This window comes from Mustela nivalis (genome assembly GCF_964662115.1).
Source record: "Mustela nivalis genome assembly, chromosome: 1".
In the NCBI taxonomy this organism is placed as follows: Eukaryota; Metazoa; Chordata; class Mammalia; order Carnivora; family Mustelidae; genus Mustela; species Mustela nivalis.
In genome coordinates, this window is record NC_139020.1 from 49,348,068 (window position 1) to 49,370,386 (window position 22,319).

Consider the following 22,319-nt stretch of genomic DNA (forward strand, 5'->3'; position numbering starts at 1 on the left):
GTGAATTCAGAAGGACGGGTTGGTGTTTTCCTGCCTCAGTTTCTTCATTTGGGTCTGCACCCATGCAGACCTTTTCCTACAGTTGTGCAGCTGTTTCCTACTTGGTCTAATACCAATGCTCTGTCAACACAGCTCCTGCCCTCACAACACACAGGCATCCCTCTTCCCAAAACCCACTGCCTTCATTCATCAAGTCCTTCTCACTTGAAAGGAGTGTGAAGAATTTTGATTATTTTTAAAGCACTCACCCACAATTGGTACTACAAGAACTTTCAGTATAAAGGAAAGGTGTGATGTTTCTAAATTCCTGACAGATCACAAATCTTTGGGATTTGCCAATGAGAAATTGGAATACTCGGGAATTCTATGAATCATAAATGATCTTTAAAATATTTCCAACATTCTTCATTGTCTTTATGGGTATATAAACAAATTATTACAAATACAAATGAAATAAGTTTAAATTTAGTAGCATTTGTAAAGCCCTATAGCCTATAGTACATATTCAAACATGGTAAACACTAGTGAAGAATACTGGATTGTATTCAAATATGGTAACATTCTGAATCCTAGCAAATTGACCATCCCTCACTACATAGCATAAATTGTCAACGTAAGGATTTATTTTACTTCCTAAACTTGCTATTCCTTAGGAGATTACTCATAAGATTTGTTTAAACTATACTATGAACATAATCATATTAATATTTACTTTATTTGCAAGCATGACTCACTGTTAGTAGCTAACAAGGCTATGAAAACACACGTACAACATGGTTATAGCCATGAACAATACTGCTGGACTAGGTCAGGAACTCCACTCATGTTCCTGTTTGGTTCTGAAAAATGTCAACCTCAACTTTTAAGTCTCCTCTCACTGTTTCCTGCTCCTGCTTTGATTAGTGGATTCTTTTAAACAAGTTGTGTTTCTACACTGCTTGTTACGTTTTGACTCTTTCAAGACAATTACCCTAATTTTTCCTGTTTTTTCTCCTGATTCCAAAGAAACTTCTGTTATCCCAGAAATGCTGGGAAGCAATTCCTTATGAAAACACTAAACAATAGCCCCTCCTTTTAGGACAGAGGTTCTCAATCTCAGTGATACTTTAAATTGCTTGGATGCTATTTTTAAAAACCTGCACATGGGACCCCAGGAAGTTAATAGGGTGTGTGTGTGTATAATATAATATATGTAATATATATTATATTATATTAATTATATATATATTATATAATAGAGGCTATTCTGTTGTGTAGCCAAGTTTGAGAACTTCTCCTTCAGGAACTACCCAAGGATTATTCCCCATTCTATAATTCTATAAGTATTTCTCATTATTTCATCGTAGGTGAATTTATCTTTGTATTTTCTGAAATCGTTTGTAAAATTCTTGAGGGAAGGTACATTTCTTTTGGAAACTCATTTTTAATCAGCAATTTCAGAACCTAAGAGGTTGTGTCTTCCTAGATATTTTTAAAATGTGTTAGATAAAATTATGTCTAAAAAATAGTGTGTTGGTTTCAAAGACACACACTAGCCTTCAGAAGTAAATGGATATAAGACAGATAAATTGAAACCATAGTATTTAGGAGGTTAATATATTAAATGTTAGTATCTTTATTATTAGAGTTCTGCAGTTACAGGTATTGAATTAGTCTTTTATTTTTTAGTTGTTATGCACACAACTATTTAAAAATAAAGTTATATAATAAACAGGGTTGTTGGAGGGGAGGGAGTTGGGGGATTAGGGTATCTGGGTGATGGATGTTAAGGAGGGCATGAGGGAATGAGCACTGGGTGTTATATGCAACCTATGAATCAGTGAACTCTACCTGTGAAACTAATAATTTACTATATGTTAATTAATTGAATTTAAATAAAAGAAAATACAATTTTTAAAAAGAATAATTTATCATGAAAATAAGAACTACCTACTCCAGTATTCCTCTCCAGAAGTATCCATTTCCAATTCTTTCAGCTGCTTGTCCCAGTTGCCATCTTAGCATTTCTAAATAATATGATTATTCTGTTATTTCTTGATGAATTATTTCCTGACATCTTCTATTTATTTTCTGCCGTGATAGCAAGGGTTTAGCCATCCACTCTACCCCATCATTTCCTCCATCCTTTCATTAAATTACATTATTATTTTTTAATCCTCTACTGGCTACTTTTCTAATTTTAATTTATGTATTTTCATCATTTTTCTTCTGTGTCAAATGTAAGCTGTATCTCTGACTTCACACTTTATAAGATGAGGAATTTAGCACCCAGGCCCTTCTTTTCTGTTCTCCCTCATGTTCCATCCTCTGTCATTTTTGCTTTTACAAAATTAAGGTTGATGAAAACATATTCCATTTTATAACATACATATTTTCTATTTTGCCTGTGGATTAAATTTTGAAAGCTAATACACATTTGCACATTATTTTGACTGTATGAGAACGGTAAATTGAAAAGCCCATCAGACTCTTGTACATTGAAATGCCCTGCTCCCCTTTTTTCACTCTTTTCTTTTGTATCCTGTCATTTTAAAAATATTGTTTACATTATATATATTCTTTCTTGACCCCCTTTCTTGGAGACCATGATCCTTAAGCACAAACTGATTTTCCTGCTCTAACAATCTAGACTGGCTCTTGATTCAAAGCTAAAATCTAGGACATTTTCTCTTATATTTTGAAAGCATTGGTGTATCCCTTTCTGGCATTTAGTATTGATGGTAAGTCTTCTGCTTGTCACTTTCCTTCATGTAGAGGTAAAGTTTAATCCCCTCCCCCAGAAGCATTTTGAATTTTCTATCTTTGGCACTGCAGAATGCCACTTTCCCAATGAAGTGTCTAGATATGGGTGTTTTTCCATTCGTTATGTTGAGCCCTTAGTCTAGTGCTTCAATCCTGAGATCATGTCCTTCAATTCTGAGCTATTTTCACTCATTTCCCCTTTGATGATCTTCTTATTTCTGTCCACTTTGGTTGTATCATCTGATCTCTAGTTGGTTAGCTATTGGACCTGATATAATCTTTATATCTTTCATATCTTCTCTCATTTTCTGTCTTTTTTAGTTTTTTTTTGGTAATATAAGATTTTTATTTCTCAGTGATTTTTATCAACTTTTAGAAAGATGTTATCTTTTTTAATTTCAACAGATATTATTGGATTTCCCCCTCCTGCCACAATATGTCCATCTGCCATGTATCACCTTTATTTTCATATTTACTCATTCATTTCTGAGAATATTATTTCTGTTATTTTAATGTTTTCTTCTACTCTCTAAATTATATACAGTTCCTCTGGAATAACATTTTTCTGTTTGACATTAGTTTTGCATGGCAGACTTGCCTCAAAGATCTCATTACACTTTGCTGTCAATTCGTATTTTAAAATAAAACAATATAAGCCACATCAGAGTTCAGTTGGGGCTTTTGATAAGTTTACTTTAGAACAACTGGGCAGACATGTGACTGTTATAACTGTTAAAAAAAAAGTCAGATTTGACACTTTTGGTGCTTGATAAATCCTTTAGAGAAGGGACTTTTAATTCTTTTGGTCCAAGCAATAGATATCTTGGTGCCAGCTGATGATAAAAAGAAGTGGGACCTTGCCTCTTAATTAGCATTCCTAGTTTTACTCCCAAGTCCTATCTTTGTCTTGACATTTAGAAACCCAACCTCCACCTCAGTTGTATCTCTTTCCACACTTACTTTTCTGAACAGCTTCTTCTTTCCCTTGCACCATCATTTTGTTGTAATACCTCCCCTTTGTGATTCCTTCCTTGTCGTGGACAGTCTGTACACTCAAATGTCCGTATGACTCTGGCAGGTAATTAAGTAAATGAAGAAGGCTGGCCCTTATGAAATAATACTGGAGCTTGTATGCCCTGGGATTGTCACTACTCAGTTTCAGTTATTATGTTTTATTCCCTTTAGTTTAGTAAATTTTTCAGAGGCAAAAAGGATCAGCACATATGGTTGGCCTGTCAACTTGACTCAAATTTTAAAAGAAATTTACTATTTTTTAAGCTACCTTAAATGAACACAGTTCTAGGTTAAACCGTGTCCTTGCCATGTCCAAGCAACCCCAAGCCATATTTAAAAGGAAATATTGTATTTCCTATTCTAAAAATATCAACATGAGAGGCCCTGAATAATCTAAATGGCAATAATTCTTCTTTGATTTTATAGTACCGTGGCAGCATGCTTCATGATTTTTTTTTTCCTCATTTGGACCCTAGGTATAAATTTAGGGCTGAATATTGAGGCATAACTCAGAGAAAATGATTGTGCATGGGTGTAGGTAAATGTGGTCCATTTCTATAGCTTTATGATTCTGTATCTTGATCCAAAGATAGGTTTGAGTTTAATATATAACCTATGAATCAGATGGATGGCATATTCTCAGATGGTCACTTTTAATATAATTTCTCTTGCCAGGCCTTTAGGTAGTGCAACAAAATTTAATGATTATATTCTTAGATGAGATTTTGAGTGTCATGGTTTTCTGATGCTGATTGAAGGAAGAATTATTGAGAATTATTTGAATTATGTGATGATGGTAGGGTAGATAACATACTGGATGATGAAAAAAACATAAATGTAGTTTAGACTTGAAGGCTTCTAAAGGGATATTTGTAAAAGATGCAAAAGATTTATTTAATTTGTCACACCCACCTTGTTATATTGGCAAGTTTATCAGTTTTCAGAGTTAATGCCGAAGGATAGAAGAACATGTCAACCCAAAATATGATTCTAGGAGTGTGGGACACACTACTTCAAAATATTTTGCTTTCATATATTGATTATTTTTATTTGCAGAATCTTGAAAAACAGCACATGCAGAAAAAGGCTGTCTCTCAATCCCACTTACCTGTCTAAAGACAGATCCTCTAAAGGGAACTCAGTTAGTAAAAATCTCCTCCCATGGAGTTATATCATTCAGGGGGATTGACTCATTATAGGACAGGAGACTAGAAGTCACATCACATCCAGAGAAAATTTGTCACAAACTGTCACGCCTGTGCTTCTAAGGGATCATTTGTATTTATTAAAAAATATTTACTGTTCCCTCAGAGGGCTACATTCCCCACCCCCACTTTTTCCTATTAAGATGGTATGTAAGTCTGAATTCTAAGCCACCTCAAAGAGTTATTCATTCCCCCCCACCCCGCATATCTTCTATGTATACATAAAGTATACATGATAATAAACTTCTATTTGTTTCTCTTTTGTTAATCTGTCTTTGAGAACTTAGAAGGGTAGTAGGAAAATTATTTTTCCTCCCCTACAATGCCAAAGCATGACTTGATGGAAGGGACAGTCAAGTCCCAATAGTCTCTAAAGACTTTATCATACCTCCCCAAATAAACATGCAATCTATATTAAAACCATGTGCTTTTCTCACAAAGATAACTTTAAACATGTCATATAAAAACAGTGTGATTTCTTTTCTAAGTAACTTCCAAGCAGGCCTGCAACTTTTGTCCCAAATCTGATTTCTACTCTTGAGTTCCTCCTATTTAGAAAATATCATAGTAATTAAAAATTAAAATTCTTAAGTCAGTTAAGTCTGGCTTGCTCAGATATTTAGAGCAAACAAGTTTTTAGGTGTTTGTATTACCCTAATAATTCAAAATGATATAGCCTGTCAGCTTCCCCATTGAGCAGGAGAATATCAAATTGAAGCTCAACAAACATGAAGTGCATGGTTTGCTCAACAAGAGATATAGATCTCTAAACAATTGAAAAGGTTGTAGTGTTCTAAACTGATTGCTGAGATGGGCAGTGGTGCACACCACAACCTGTCTTTTCCTTACCACTCACTGCTTAACTGGTTACTCATAACCCTGTCTCCAGATCAATATCCCAACATGTAAGAAAGTATTGGAATGTTGCAAAGTGAAGCAATTTAGAGGTAAGTTTAAACTGGTGAAATTGAAAAACAACTCAAATAATAAATCTCTAAGCCCAGTAATATCTTAGACTCCTAAGTAAAATGTTATAAAGAGACCCCATGTCCCCTTTAAGTTACAGACTAAGTAAATTTTTAGTTTCCTTGAAAAACAATCCAAGAGGGGAAGAATCCATCTAACATCTCCTTTGGTTTGCTGATGTGTCTTAACTTGTTTAACTCATTTTACACAAGTCAAGACCTGAACTTCTACCAGTTTTTTTGGTGAAAGAAGCTTAGGGAGTCTACTTGACAAACTTAAATCCTGCAACTAAATACATTAGACTTATAGAAAGTTTTATGGAGTACTTTAAAGGCTTCTTTAGGACTAGACTGTAAAAGTGTATTTTATTGACTTAACTCTGCCCCAAATTGTCCTACATTAGAGAAGCAAGGAGAGAAAAGTTAATATGCAGGTGCCAAGGGACAAGTGTATCTTTTTTCTTTTTTTTAAAGATCTTCTTTATTTGTTTGAGAGAGAGAGAGAGAGAATAAGCAGGGAGAAGAGAGAGGGAGAAGCAAACTTTACTGCTGAGTGGATAGCCCTATGCAGGGCTCAATCCCAGTACCCCAGGATCATGACCAGAACCAAAGACAGAAGCTTAGCTGACTGAGACACCCAGGTACCCTGACAAGTGCACCTTTTAAAATCTGCTTGGATACTATGGGATGGCACATTCCCCAGTGTTCCACAATGTTTCCCATCTGGCGTTCCTTTCTTTGGTGCTCCTCCTGTGGAGAGGTGAATGTGTATGTTTGCTTTCTTGACTCTGTATGAACTTGTGACTACAGAAGAGAAGTAGTGAAGCTAATTGAAAGAAATGGTATCTTCTGCTTAGTTCTCTTTTGGAAGGTAGCCCCTTAGAACACAGTCATCAAATTAGAGAAAACTTAAGTAACTCTGTTGAGAAGCCCACTGGAAAGGAACTGATAACCTGAATCTTCTGACTAGGCATACATGGAAGCTGCTGCTCTAGTCTCAGCTGAGCCCCATAGCACACCGTCATGTGGGGCAGCAGATGTGAGCCCAGTATACACTGCAGATGTGTGAGCAAAATAAATGATTGCCACTGTACTTTTGAATTTTGGAGTGTTTAGTTAGGCAGTAAGAAATTACTATATTGAAAGAGGACCCAGCTGTCACCTTAATTCCCTCCATTGTGACCTCAGTCCTTACTGCCTAACTGATTAAGTTCTTTTTTCCAGTTATCTCTTAAACTCAAGCAAAAAGACCCAGCAGGCAAAGTGTCCATGTTGGGGACTGAAACTAATCACCCCTCAAGCAACAATGATTGCCCCATTACCAGCAAGACCTCCTGAGACTGACCTTGTGACAGTGATTGACCTGACATTCACTGCCCAGCCTGGTCCCACCAACATTTGTCCCACATTTTCCTTATATAAACCAGTTTTTGGGTCATTTAGTTCACTGTCTTCCCAATATTATCTTCACTGAAATAAATTCCTTTTTAATTTCAGCACCACTCACCTCTTTTTATCTGGATTTACTAGCATCGAGTGCCCCACCCGCACCAGGCCCTGGTCTCTTTGAAACCTCTGGGGCCTGGGTGCTCTTAGGTCTAGTGCCCCAGTTACAGTATCATGGAATCATACTTACCCTTGTGATGATTTAAATTCAGGAGTGTGTTCCTTTCCTCCATAACAGGAGTTGGTGTACTGTAGTCTCCAGGCTAAATTATGGCCCATAGCTAAGAATGGTTTCTCTATTTTAAAGTATTATTGAAAAGAAAAACTCCAAACAAACAAAATCAAAAAGAGTATGTGACAAAGACTATATATGGCCTGCAAAGACTGAAATATTTATTATCTGACACTTTATAGAAAAAGTTTGCTGTTCTCTGCTCTAAGATAGCCCATCTTCTCTCAAGTACTCAGGATAAATTATCATGCAAACATGTTGATTTGCTAGTAAGATACAGTAGAGTATAATTCAACAAAATATATTTGGGGTGTTATATACATCAAAATCTTCAATTATTGAGCAGGAAGTTTTTGGAAAACATTTGGTTGAGATCTGTAAATAGACTTATTACCCCTTTTCCCTCTCCCTTCAAACACATACCTTCAGTACATCTGTAATTTCTTATCTGAGGCTGAAATCATGAATTTTAGGGGAAGGATATTTATGTACATTTATATTATTATTAAATTATATATTAGAATGGAACTAAAGGATCTCATAGTTGCTCTTATACTGAGTGGATATTTTCATCATATCTCTAATTTCATATTCATCGACTGCTAATATCTAAATTTTTATCAGTGCACTATGAGGAATGAGAATAATTTAGTATAACAGTATTTGGATTTAGGCAGGAAAATAATGGAAGTTGGGATTTTTGAATACTGCTTACTCTTCTCCATTGATATGGGTGTTGAGAGGTGAGGAGCTGTCTGAGGATAGTAGATGCGGCAGGAATCTCTCTTACCTGACATGTGAGGAAATGGATTAATACACATTGCATGTTTTGTGGATTTTTTTTTTTTTTTACGTTTGATAAACCGACTCATTATGTTTGAAAGCTAGAGTCTTGAGTTGGTGAAATTTTTAATTAAAAATGTCTTTGGCATTTTAACTATTATCACTTTGCCATTTGCAAAGGAAAAGTTTCAATGAAAAATCATGAATATCAAAGGAATGATTCTCCTAATTAGCATATCATTAAGTACTGACTCATTGTCCTTTACCAGGGGTCTTGGTGATTTTTAGAGCAAAGAGCATAATGCAGGTCTTACAAGGCTGCATTTAAGCCCTTGATAGGTTGGAAATTGCTGTGGAGCTTTAATTTTTGAAATATGTTTTCAGCACTAGGTAAAATTGATGGGATGGCATAAAGAAGCAAAACAAGTAACAACCTTTCAAAGAGATTCAACATAATTGTTACAAAGTAAAAAACCTTTTAGAACCCCCATACATTTCAGCAAGAATTGTGTTGTTTTCCATTATGGTTTTTATAGAGCTTCTGTAATATTGGTTCATAAAATGTGTGTCTGTAGAAATTATCTACGGAAGTTGGAGGGAGAAAAGACCTGCTAGGGCATCTATTTCATTTACAAGCCATCAATAACTAATGCAAGACACGATAATAATGCAACATTAAGGTTATTCATTTAAACACAGGAGTCAGGAAATGCAAAAAACAAGGATCTCATAATAACATCAAACACCCACAGTGCACAGATAAAATATTTTTGATTGCTAATTATACTGTTAAGTGTTATACCTTAAAACGAAGCACATGAAATATGAACAAGTTAATGTTCCCTTGAGATACTTAACTTGCATTTCCTGGTTTTTATGTTTAAATTGGAAACTTTAAAAGTTTCATTGACATAAATTTTTGTTTTTCATTTCCTTCTTATTTTTGAAGAACATGAAAAAAAAAGTTGTTCATTGATTACTGATGTTGTTAACAGTGTTGAGTTACCCTCAGTCTCCATAGAGCTTTCTGAAGTGATTTTAAAATTGGACTGGTAAAATTAACCGGAGTGATGCTTACAGTCCTCAGGATGCGGTCTCCATGTCTCCGAGCCTGGACCCGGTATTGTGGTTTCACCCTTTCACTTTAAACATGGACCTGCCTTCTCTAAACAAATTGACTTTGTGCCACATTTGTAGAACTCGGAGCAGTGAAAATTTTGATTTGAGGAAGGCTTTTTCAGAGGATAGAGTCTCCTTTTCAAAAGATGACTCTTAACAAGAACAATTGAAAGGGAGAGGAGAGGTAAAGACTTACAGATAGAGCACAGCAGTAGGAAAAATATCTAGGTTGTGAGATTACACACCAAATATAAATTTAAATTGATGATAGCAAAAACATCAGTAAGGTAGAAAAGGAAGAACTCAGGAAGTGGATGACAACTTTTATTGAAACTCTGCTGTTTAGGTTCAATAGTCCAAATGCCTGACATGGTAAACAACATTTTCCCCAATTCACTTCTAGCTTACCTCCGGTGGTAGGCAGAATCATGGACCCCCAAACATGTCCATGTCCGCACTCAGAACTTGTGACTATTTTATTTTACATAGCAAAAGAGTATTTGTAGTGTGGTTAAGGATCTCAAGATGGGGAGATTATTTTTGGATAATCTGGGAGATATCCTGGGTCCTTACAAGGGACAGAAGGAGGCAGGATGGTGTCAGAGAAGGAGACTACAGTGAAAGCAGAGGTCTGAGTTATGCGATTGTTGTCTTTGATAAGGGAAGGTGACCCTAGGCCAAGGAATGAAAGTGGCCTTTAGAGGTCAGGAAAGCAAGGAAAGGATTCTCCCCAGAGGCTCCAGAAGGGAGGCAGCCCTACCAACATCTTGATTTTAGCCCCATGAGACCCATTTTGGACTTCTGGTCTCTAGGACTAGAGGATAATATGCTTATGTTGTTTTAAGCCACTAATTCTGTGGTAATTTGTTACAACAGCAATAAGGAAATTAATGTACCTCTACATACTCATAATGATAGTATCATATTACTTTGTCTCCAAGATACCATCTATTGTAAGACATAAAACCAATTTCATGAGACTTGGAGGTGGGTAAAAAATACAAATATTTGTTTTATCCATTAACAATAGATTATGGTAATGCAATTACACATTTTTATCTTTTTTAATATGACAGCCGAACTTGGAGCTTGAGTTTTCCTTACAGTCAGAATCAAATGATACTTTTGATTTTCTGCAGGCTGTTGAAAGTTGCGTAGTTTAATACTGGCACATTGCTCTTCATAACTCATGTTCACAAGTTCTTTAGAAATAGACATTGCCAGCTCAAGGTGTTTTGTTTGCATTTGCTTCTTGTTAATTCATAGTTCCATTTTTTTTTTCTTAATTGAATTACATGTTGTTAGAAGTTTAATAGCTTCTCTTAAAAACCTAGTAGAAGCATTTGTCAGGCAGATGTTGGCGCTCCAGTGATAGTCCTTCACTATGCATGAATCAGCCCTGCTCTGCTTCACTACCTTTAAAAGTCCTATGATTTATTCTGAAACACTGGCAATGTCTTCTGTCTCTAATTGCATTACCTGGATGCGACAGTCTTCTGTGTAGTCAAGCTGCCTTATAGCCCTTTTTGGAAGACATTTAAGTGACAATTAGAGATCCATATTTCAGTGAAAATTAAATTGCATATGATGCTACCAGTGAAAAGAACTTAAACGAGTTAATGAACAAACACCTTTTAGGCAGATAGTTTCCTCTATTCAGGATGAAAACAACTGGTTACAACTTACTCCTCTACCTTGTACCTGAAAAGACTGTTGTATATTGATTTTATGACCCATCTTGATTTTTAGAGACATCAAACTAGAAAAACCTGACCTTTGGGGATCCAGGAAATAGGATAATAATATGAAAAATAGCTAATACAGTACAGCCCAGATAGGGAAACAGGCTGAGAGATGATAAACAACTTCCCCAAGATCAGCAGGTGAGCAGAAGTAGCATTTGCTGGCTATCCCTCTAAAGCCTGAGCGTTGAACCACTGAACCTCGTTCCCCCCTCTTCTAGTCCTACAACCTGTACTGAACTTCTTGGTGATGTGTGAACATGCCCTTCTCATTCCAGCTTCTGTGTGGTTGGACATATGCTCTTCACTTCTCTGTCTGGCAACCTCTCTAAGCAGAATGGTAAAGGAAAGTGCTCTAGAATCCAGTGACCAAAGTCCTGGCCTCATCACTTACAAATAGACCTCTGTAGCCTCATTTCTAAAATTTCTAAATTTCTAAAATGCAGATCACTTACTTCATATGTGGTAGATTTGTAGCAAAGATTAAGTACAATGATACAGGCAAAGTGTTCAGCAATAGTGACAACCACATAAGAAATTATACCTAATGAGAAAAAGAAGAGAAAGAAAGTAGGAATGATACATATGTTACCTTCTCTCCAGCAACTTCTGTCACTTCTCACAAAGTATTTTTTCATACCCTTCAATTACAGAAAACAGATTTTGACCATCAAATCTTTGCATGCCCAGTCCTAGATTTACTATCATCAGAAGAATTAATGATGTTGCAAGAAATGTAAGGATGTTGTTTAGTGCAGGGGCAGGGGGAAGGGCTCCTACATGGTGTCAAAGAGAAAAAGAGCTAGACACTAGGTAAAACTGGTAAAAACAGTTTATTCAGTACTTTTACAATAGGGAAAAGAAGTTTCAGTATGGAATTATGTTCAATTTCTAATATATAACAAGGACAAGCAAGGATTTTATAGCCAAGGAGCAGAGTGAGTGGGTCAGTGTATTGAAAATTTCTAAGAGGAAACATTATGGGTAGATAGATTCTTGCTAAACCAATTTGCTGAAGGCAGCATGATCAGACATCAAGTAGGGAGTGAGGAACTTGTCCAGGTATTAAGTATGAGCAGATATTGAGGGTATAGGGCTAACTTAGCAGAATTATTGCTGAAAATGGGTTCGGCAGGGATGGATGTGGAAGGTTAAGATCAAGACCTAGTTGAGAAGAAGTCTCAGAAGAACCTAATTACAGTTTAGTCAGGGAGAGAGTCTGTCAGTGGGAATCAATGGCAAACTGTGAGGAAGAGCCCTCTTTTCCTCTCTACTATCTCTTTCCTTTACTGCTTTAGATACTGTAATTTATTTTAAGAGATTGCTCTACTTACTTGTGGAACATAAGGAATAAATGGAGGACATTAGGAGAAGGAAAGGAGAAGTGAATTGGGGGAAATCGGAGAGGGAGTCACACTAAGAGAGACTATGAATGCTGAGAAACAAACTAAGGGTTTTAGAGGGAAGTGGAGTGGGAGATGAGTGAGTCTGCCGGTGAGTCTTAAGGAGAGCGCATGTTGCACGGAGCACTGGGTGTTATATACATAAACAATGAATCTGGGAACACTGCATCAAAAATTAATGTTGTATTTTATGGTGACTAAAATAACACAATAAAAAACGATTTATTGATTTATTTTAGAGAAACAGAGAAAAAGAGAAAGAGATAGAAGTGGGGAGGGGCAAAGGAAGGGAAAGAGGAAGAGAATCTCAAGACTCGATGCTGAACGTGGAGCTGGAACATGGGTCTCGATCTCACAACCCTGAGATTGAGATCATGACCTGAGCCAAAATCAAGAGTCAGATGCTTAACTGACTGAGCCATCCAGGTGCCCCTAGATACTGTAATATTTAATGGCAGACCTTCATTGGGTAGACTTATATAGACTTTTTTTTTTTTTTTGCAACTGAATGTTGCTTGGAGAAGGAGGGTTGACAGGAGAGAGACTCTCTAATCAATGTGTCACTTAGTCTTCTGCTGATACTCAAAAATAAGCTGGGTATTTCCACCAATTATCACTTGGAAGTGAGTAGGAGAACTCTGATAAGGTATTTGAAAGAATAGAGTCCCAACTTTTTAAAGCAGGGGTATTTGGCCTATGTTATGTAGGTCCCTTCTACCCTGTCCCAATTGGTATGTCTCTAGGTCTGGGGAAGCGCAAATGCAGTAAGCCCATGTGAGTTCCTACTTCTTATAGTTAAATATATCTAGAGGATGACATTATCCATTACCTGTTCTGAATACTACCTCACTACATTTCCTTGATCTGAATGTGCATTGTATCTCAATGAAATTATAGCAGTTTCTTACTAAAGTATCTTTGTGCTCTGTTTTCATAGGGTAAGCTGTTCCCTTCATTAATCACCATGGCTTTTAAATTCTCACATTTACTGAGTCCAATACTTTCTCTGAGGCAATTGTAAAAACTTTTACTTATTCTAAAGATATGGTAAGCTAAATGATAATTTCCCTTTAGAAGTATTTTCTGCACATTAAGTTAATGGTGACAGATTACTTTCACCCTTGAGATAAATGCATGTGTGAATGCATACACACAAACTCCATAGACATGTATACATATAGATTCAGTGGGAACAGAGAAGAATGGTTTAATCCCACTTAACTAAAAGCTTTAATTTTGAAAGAAAATTGGAAATTAGAGACAAACTCAAAGAAGGGAAAAAATTAGAACTTGGGAGAAACTACAGTTTTCTCTATTCTTTGACCTTTGGCATATTATTTATCTAGTGGGTTTCAGTGAGTTTTAATATTTAGAAAAGGTCACTGTATTTGAATAATGTAGGCAGCAGGGGTCTAGAGAATTAGTATACTTAGACTAGGAAGCGTGATTTTTCCAGCCTAGTCTCATTTCTGCCCCGATTTGTTGTTTGACCTGAGGTGAGTCATTCTCTATTTTGTCTGTCAATGGTGATAATGAGATCTCTTCTTTCCTTTTATAAAATAGATGTTGTGAAGAATGCAATAATCTCCTAACTGGCCTTTCCCCCTTATATACTAGTTCCTGAAACTAACTTGATACTACCTTCCTAAAATGCTGCTTTGTACCCCAGCCCCATGTTCAGATTTTCCTAGATCTTCCCCATGATATGATATCCAAGGTCTTCCCCATTTTAATCCCAAGCAATTGCTGATTTCCTTCAAAGTGCTAGATATTATACCATGTACATTTATTTATTTATTTTTCATTTTATTTTATTTCTTTTCAATGTTCCAGCATTCATTGTTTATGTACCACACCCCGTGCTCCATGCAATATGTGCCCTTCTTAATACCCACCACCAGGCTCACCCAACTCCCCACCTCAAAAAAAACCCCTCAGTTTGTTTCTCAGAGTCCACAGTCTCTGATTAAAAGCCAACTTTTAATCTTTACAACACCATGAGCATAGCTATTTATGCTCTTACTTACCCTCTTAAACATAAAGAACATAAAATCTTTGAAAGTATAAGTATGAAAGCAGGTCTTTTGGATACTTGACTTTTGCTCCTTCCACATGCATATTCAAGCTGTTGCTACTTAGCACATACCTTTATGTGCATACAGATACACACACACTCTTTTATTTAGAACTTTGTATGTATATGCCCCACCTGATTTCAAAAAAGATACAAGGTGGGACAATAAGTTTGGAGTTGACAACACCTCCACTACAATAAAAATGAAGAAAAGCATGAATATGAAAAGGAAGAGGAAACAGGCATCTTATCTCTGGAATGTTTCCCTAAACTATTTACTGCTTGCACTGCCCACACTCAAAGTCTCTTGCATGGGCCATCGTAATGGCCACCTGCATCACACTCTGCTGTTACCCCTACAGAATTCATCTTCCATATAGAGGGTAGAGTGATCACTTTAAAATACAAACCTGGGCATCTGTTTAAAATATTCTACTGGTTCCCTTTAGATTTAGGGCACAAGGTCACTCTCTACCATGACCTTCAGGGTGTAAGTGACCTACTGCATTCTCAGATCTCAATCCTTTACCTTCTCCCCTTCCTCATCTGCCTCGCTGTAGTCATTTGGGGCCTTCTTAGAACAGTACATTTGGTCTAAGGTGTTTTGCTTCAGTTGTCACTCAGACCTGGCACATTCTAACAGTAAGTAGATCTTTGGGTGAGTAGCTGCTCGTCATTCAGGTCTCAGCATCTAGTTTGCTAGTTCCAGGTCCATATACGTAGACATAGTCATATTGTGCTTTTTTAAAAGGCTGCATGGTATTTATCACATGGATGCACTTTAATTTAGTTAAACCGTTCCTGCTAATGTGCATTATGTTACTTCCCAGTCTTTCACAATTACAATAAAGAAAAAATACCTGCAGAATGAATGATCACATGTACGTATCAACACACCAAAAGGAGATTATTTATAGAAATAATTGCCTGCATTAGAATTACTAGATAAAAAGGTATGGGATTTTTTTTTGATAGATTTTTGCCAAACCAGCATGTTTAGTTTTATTTATTTTTTTTCAGCTTTATTGAGGTAAAATTATCAAAAATTGTATATATTTAAGGTATACAATGTGACGTTTTGATGTTTGCACACATTGTGAAATAATCACCTCAATCAAATTAGTTAACACACCCATAACCTCACATAGTTGCCTTGTCTGTGTGTGTGTGTTAAAACACTCAAGATCCACTCTCATAGCAAATTTCAAGTATATAATACAAGATTATTAACTATAATCACTATGGTGTATATTAGATCCCCAGAATTTATTCATCTTAAAACTGAAAGTCCCTTTGACCAATATCTCCCCATTTTTCTCACCTTTCAGCCCATTGGTAACCACTGTTTTACTCAGAGAGTTTAATTTGAAAGCACAACTCAGTGAAGGTGGTCATGACATGTAGCTTTATAAAGCTCTAACTTAATCCAAGGCTAGATCTTAGAAAGCCTTCGGGAATGGAGGTCTTAAATGATTTTCTTTGATGTACACTTTTCTCAGCAGGTCTTTAGATATGAATTTTTTTTCTGGATACAGCCTACTGTATTCTCTGTTGCTAACTATAGGATGAGCCACAGGCTTGTAGTACTGGAATAAAAATAGGAGTTGACCTCCTGCTGTGCACACTGAAAGCCTAAGCTATATTTTTTCCCAGATGGAGAGTACCAAGTTTCTCTGTGAGGATGAATCAGGGGGCCACTTTTACTGAATACCCATCTCCTGCTTTTTCTCCATGCTCAGAAAGGCTAGCACCAAGGTCACTGCCTCCAGAAATTTCCCCTGACCATACGACAAAATGCAATCTTTCCCTTTTCTTCACTCCATCTACACATACTGACTGCACTCCTTACTCAGTTCTTAAAAATGCTACACTTTATCATTTATTATTTATCTCTTTTATTTGTCCTTCTTCCCTCACTTGGGGTGTGTGGAGCTCAAGGGCAGAGATGTTGCAACACCTGTCTTCTTATTTCCAAATCTAATTTAGCAACTCATAGCTACTAATACAAACATAAGAATGATCGTGAGACTGGCTATCCTCTACAGCTGGTAGGATGTGGACTCTCCCCACTCTTTGAACTGGTCCCCCTTTGGCCAAAGATATTCCAGCTGGAGACTACTGATCCTGTGAACAAGAGCCGGTGTGGAATATTTTCCTTTCACATGAATTTCATACCAGTAAGAACCTGTGACCTTGGCTTCATTAGTGTTCTCTTACCAACTGAACCCATGACTAAACATTTTTAGGGCAAAATTTCCATGACAACTCATTGTTAAGCTGACTCTAAGAAGAAAACCAACTATAACCCTGGAGGGGGGAACAAAGCATCAAAAAGTTACCAGTGAGAGAAAATTGGGGTTATGTGGTCAGTCTGCATGCCATGGCAGCTACGATAGGCTTCCTCTGTAATGAGTTATGCAGTGACCCATATATATATATATATGGCCCATATATATAGATCTCAGAAGACTGCTGATATCAAATTTTCTAGATGCAGTTATTATTGATGTTTTCATGTCCCAGCATACTAACATTTGACAAGCCTGCACAATTTTGCAATTTTGCTAGAGCAAAGCTAAGTGTCTCAGTGGTGTGAAGAAGCTTTTGTTCTCATTTTTTCTGAATGCTTTGCATATTAGAGGCACTCGGTGTACTTGATTGACAGGTTATCTTCACAAGATAACTTAAAAGGCTTCAGGTACTCCTTTGTCCTGTTCCCAGGAAGAGAGCATTGACTGTGTCTAGTGTGCTTTGAAAATGAGGGATTGGGCACCTAGGTGTCATGTGTCATGATAGGACCAAAACCAGCTGTTTTTGCCTAAATGTTTACTTACTAAGTTTGCCTTTGAAGTTGATACCTGCGGACCAGCTACTCTTTGTTATGAAAAGAAAACCATCGTGTATGTGCTTAGTACAGATTTGACGTAGCCTCTTGTTTATGAACATAGGGATTATTTGAGTTCTCACTCTGTTGTTACTCAATATTTGACACGCAAGCTTTAGTAAAAGAGAGATAAAAAGTGAATGGTGCATAAATAATGAATCTTGGAACAATGAAAATAAAATAAAATTAAATAAAATTAAAAAATTAAAAGAAGAGGAGAAAAAAAGTGAATGGGGGATAAAAAGTGAATGTAAAAATAAGAAGTAATTATTCATGTAATTTAGGCTCCACATATCTTTTTGTTTATTTTAGCTTTTGAAGTTTAGATCTTTTGAAATCAATTTTAACAGAGTCAAACTTACAAACTAAAGTTAACCCTGTAATAAATGTGTTGTACGTAAAGGCATTTTATTCCCCCTAGAGATTTGACTGCTTCTCTTAGCAGCTCTTAAACCAATAGTCCTTTTTAGGTGTAAAAGTATTATATATAATTTTTTTAAGCCTAAATATATTGTGGCATTTCATGGTCCATAATAACTCCAAAAACACTTTCTAGTGACCTTAATTTTAAGATCTTTACAAATGCTCTTTTTTTGTTGTGTAAGTATTTGGCACTTTTCTAAATTCTGTCTTTGAAGCCCATTATAAAATTTTTTTAACATTTAAATCTCTCTCTTCCACTACTCAACATTCATCCAATACACATATACTGAATGCTAGTCCTTCCTTGTGTAATATGAAAACATGCCTGCATTAAAGCAGTTTTTCCTTTGGTTGCAATAGCACCAGTGTTTAAGAATCAAATAAACACTTTTAGAAGGACTTCAGTATCTGTATGTTGGTACTTTTAATGGGATGCTGTGTGATGGTACAAAACCCACGTATTCTTTTATTTTTATTTTTATTTCTTTTTTAATTAACATATAATGTATTATTTGTTTCGGGGCGGCTACAGGTCTGTGATTCATCAGTCTCACACAACTCACAGCACTCACCACAACACCTACCCTCCCCCATGTCCATCACCCAGCCACTCTATGCTTCCCCCCATTCCCACAGCAGCCCTCAGTTTGTTTCCTGAGATTAAGAGTCTCTTATGGTTTGTCTCCCTCCCTGTTTCCATCTTGCTTCTTTTTCCTCCCTTTCCCCCACAAACCTCTGCCTTGCCTCTCAAATCCTCATATCAGAGAGATCATATAATTGTCTTTCTCTGATTGACTTATTTAACTTAGCATAATACCTTCCAGTTCTATTCACATTGTTGCAAATGGCAAGATTTTGTGGGTTTTTTTTTTTTTTTGATGGCTGCATAGTATCCAGTGTGTGTGTGTGTGTGTGTGTGTGTGTGTATCATATCTTATTTATCCATTCATTTGTAGATGGACATCAAGGTTCCTTCCATAGTTGACTGTTGTGGACATTGCTGCTATAAACACTCAGATACACGTACCCCTTTGGTTCACTACATTTATATCTTTAGGGTAAATACCCAGTAGTGCAATTGCTGGGTTATAGGGTAGCTCCATTTTCAACTTTTTGAGGAACCTCTGTACTAAAACTCGAGTATTCTTAATCTAGAAATGTTGGCAACATTAGAGTTAATAAAGGCTAAGTCCGTAGCGAGGGGACTTTGATAAATCTCAACATGCTCAGTCCATCGAAGGTGTCTTAAGGAAGTACATACAACATGGCAGATCAGTAAAACCCTAACAGTGTAGAGGTGTTCAGTTGGTATCCCTGGCTTCCTGGGACAGTATAATCATATTTAATGACTGGGGTGCCTGGGTGGCTCAGTGGGTTAAAGCCTCTGCTTTCAGCTCGGGTCATGATCCCATGGTCCTGGGATTGAGCCCCGCAGCATGGGGTTCTCTGCTCAGCAGGGAACCTGCTTCCTGCCTCTCTCTCTCTGCCTGCCTTTCCGCCTACTTGTGGTCTCTGTCAAATAAATGAATAAAATCTTTAAAAAAAATAATGATTATGGGCAAGCTTTTTAAATTCCTCATTTTTACCTAAGCAAAGACCCAGAAGTTAAAAAATGTTGAGCTCATTCCTTCAGTTTGGATTGTGTGAAGGGGATGTGATGTCTTCCACCTATCTTGTTAAATGTCACACTTGAGTAGATTTTGATCAAGGTCCTCATAGTGATAAAAGTGGCTGTGGGTCAGTGATAAAGCAGAAACAATTAGCATTTTTATGCTTTTATTATAAGAAACACTAAGACACATACAAAATAAATAAAATAGTCTAATGAGCCCCTATGAGCCCATCTCCCAGCTTTAAAAAAAAATCAGTATTCAGCCTTTCTTTTTTTATCTTTGCTTCCACTCATTTCCTGACCTTACTCAATTATTATTATTATTTACAGAGGTTGTGTGTGTATGTGGTGGGGGAGGTATAACTTAAGGACATTGAAATGCACAAATCTTAACTGTGCAAATTTTACACATAAGTACACACTGTTCCTCCATCTGGATCATGATCAGCGGTGGGATTTATACTTATTACTGTGGATGTTATAAAGTCTGTACGTTCTCACATGGAAGAGAGGGAATGCTTCTCCTATTTACTCCCTGATGCTCAGGCCTGGTAGTTGGGTGTTATACATGGGCTTAAAAGACTTTAGACGGATGAGCTTTTGCTTCCAGGCTAATAGCTCTTGAACATTATTTTCAATTATAGACTCTGAAATACTCCCCCCTCCTGCCTCTTCAGGGTACAAGGAAGGTGAGGATAGCTATCATGAATTAGAGGAGAGAGAAGGTGGAAGAATCTCCAAGTCCCGTGTTAATCCTCAGTGTCTTTGCTTGGTTAAAAAAATGGAAAGAATTAAAGTCCAATGATTTATCTCAGGCTTCTACCTAAATGAAGTAGTACTTATTATTTTTTTCTTTCTTTCTTTCCTTTTTTTTAAATCCCCAATTATTCATTTTTGAGTTATAATAGTAGTTTTATTATACCTTTAGATTTCTATTACCTCTTAATGAATCAGGATGTTGACAAAATGTTAGTGTATCCAGGTATGTCTTAGCCATGGCTGTTGCACAGTGTGGTTGAGTGGAGGCTAGGACATAGTAGACTATTGTGCTGATCTGGGGACTGTAAGCAGCAGACAGCAGGACTTGAAAAGTTCTCTTCTGCTTACATTTCCTCTTGCTAGCTTTGCTCAGTCCAACCAGTTCAAAATACAGATCACCACCGATAAATAAACCTTTAATTCTATGTATCAGAGATACTCACAATATTTTTTCCCCTGTTGGCATTGAAGATCACAAACCAACAGGGAGATATTTTTCAAATTTTCAGGGCTTATCATAATCCTGCATAAAACTGCCTATATTCCTGTGTCACTCTTGAATAATCAAAATCCAGAGCTTCAGTAAGGGTGCTCCTCATTTACAAGGTTAATTCCTCTAATCATGATGTCTACACTCTTGCACACATTTCAGAATTGAGAATTTATTGCATAGGGCACAAACTCATTGGATATGCAGTGTAAATAGCCTTATTAAGAATGCAAGGAAAGGATATACATTACTGTTCTGTTGGGTCAGAAGGGTAAAAACAACAAGAAAATGAGGCATTTACCACTAAGTGTCCAACTGATTTATTTTACCGTGCCTTTTTCATTTTGAGACTTTTGATGCACAGGCTGGCTGGGTACTCTGCCCTCACCTAGACATTCAGAGAAATTCTAAATTCTGGAGGGTATGGGAACTATCCCAGAGAAGAGCACACCAGGGACTATGTGCTAACTGGAGTTAGAATTGATACAATGTTTCAGGTCAGTGTGAGGTGCTTTTGTGCTCCCAGGTGTTTCTGGGAGGTGTTTCCAGGTGTTTTCCAGGTGTTTCTTAGGATTCAATAAACATATGATGGAGAATTTTCCCTGCCAGTGTAAACAAAACTCCATTGATACAGACCTAAGCTGTGACATAGCTCTAAATAGAAACCAGAGCCAAGACAGAGCAGGATATACTAACCCTTCAGCCATCTCCTATAGCAATTCCTTTCTCCTATATATGGTCTGTATTTCCAGTTTGACTCAGTGCTTTGAAAGAAGGAAGTTGTTGTCTGCTTCTTTTCGGCCTCGAGATAGCACCCAGTATAGTAGCATGCCAATGGGGAGAACTCCGTCAGCCAAGTGGTTTTCTGTGACATGAGGTCACATTTTATAGAACAGAAAACACTATATCAAAGCTATACTATCCTCAGGGCCCTTCTTCCAAAGGCCACTTAGCTTAGTAGTATACACTTTTTTTAGTCTTGAAGTAACAGAATATTTTTATGAAGACATCAGTGTGTTTCAAACTAGTATCAGTTGTTACAGTATTTCTTTACCTAACAATGATAATGATTATAGATCAGTATTTATTACTATAGATTTTACTGTGTTGTAAATATTGTAGACTTGATTGGACTCATGAGAAAAGCATTTGGCTTTATGATGATACCCAAATAACAATTATACTGATTTTGTTTTATTTTATATTTTATTTTATGTTATGTTAGTCACCATATAGTACACCATTAGTTTTTGATGTAGTGTTCCAAGATTATATTTTATAATCTATACATTTCTCCAAACAAATAACGTATTGAGACTTACTCAACATCCTATTCTCCGGTTTGCAGGGAGAGGATGGAGTACCTCCCTTTCTTTTATCCAGCTCTCTGAGGTTCATTTTTTGGCTTACTTTGTATTCATGCTTA

General features: G+C 36.7%; 1 protein-coding gene across 10 annotated transcripts in view; it reads left to right on the forward strand.

Annotated features, from left to right (window-relative positions):
• The window catches only part of ZPLD1 (zona pellucida like domain containing 1), a 392,412-nt gene that overhangs the window by 288,601 nt on the left and 81,492 nt on the right, over nt 1–22,319 (forward strand). The window lies entirely within an intron of this gene.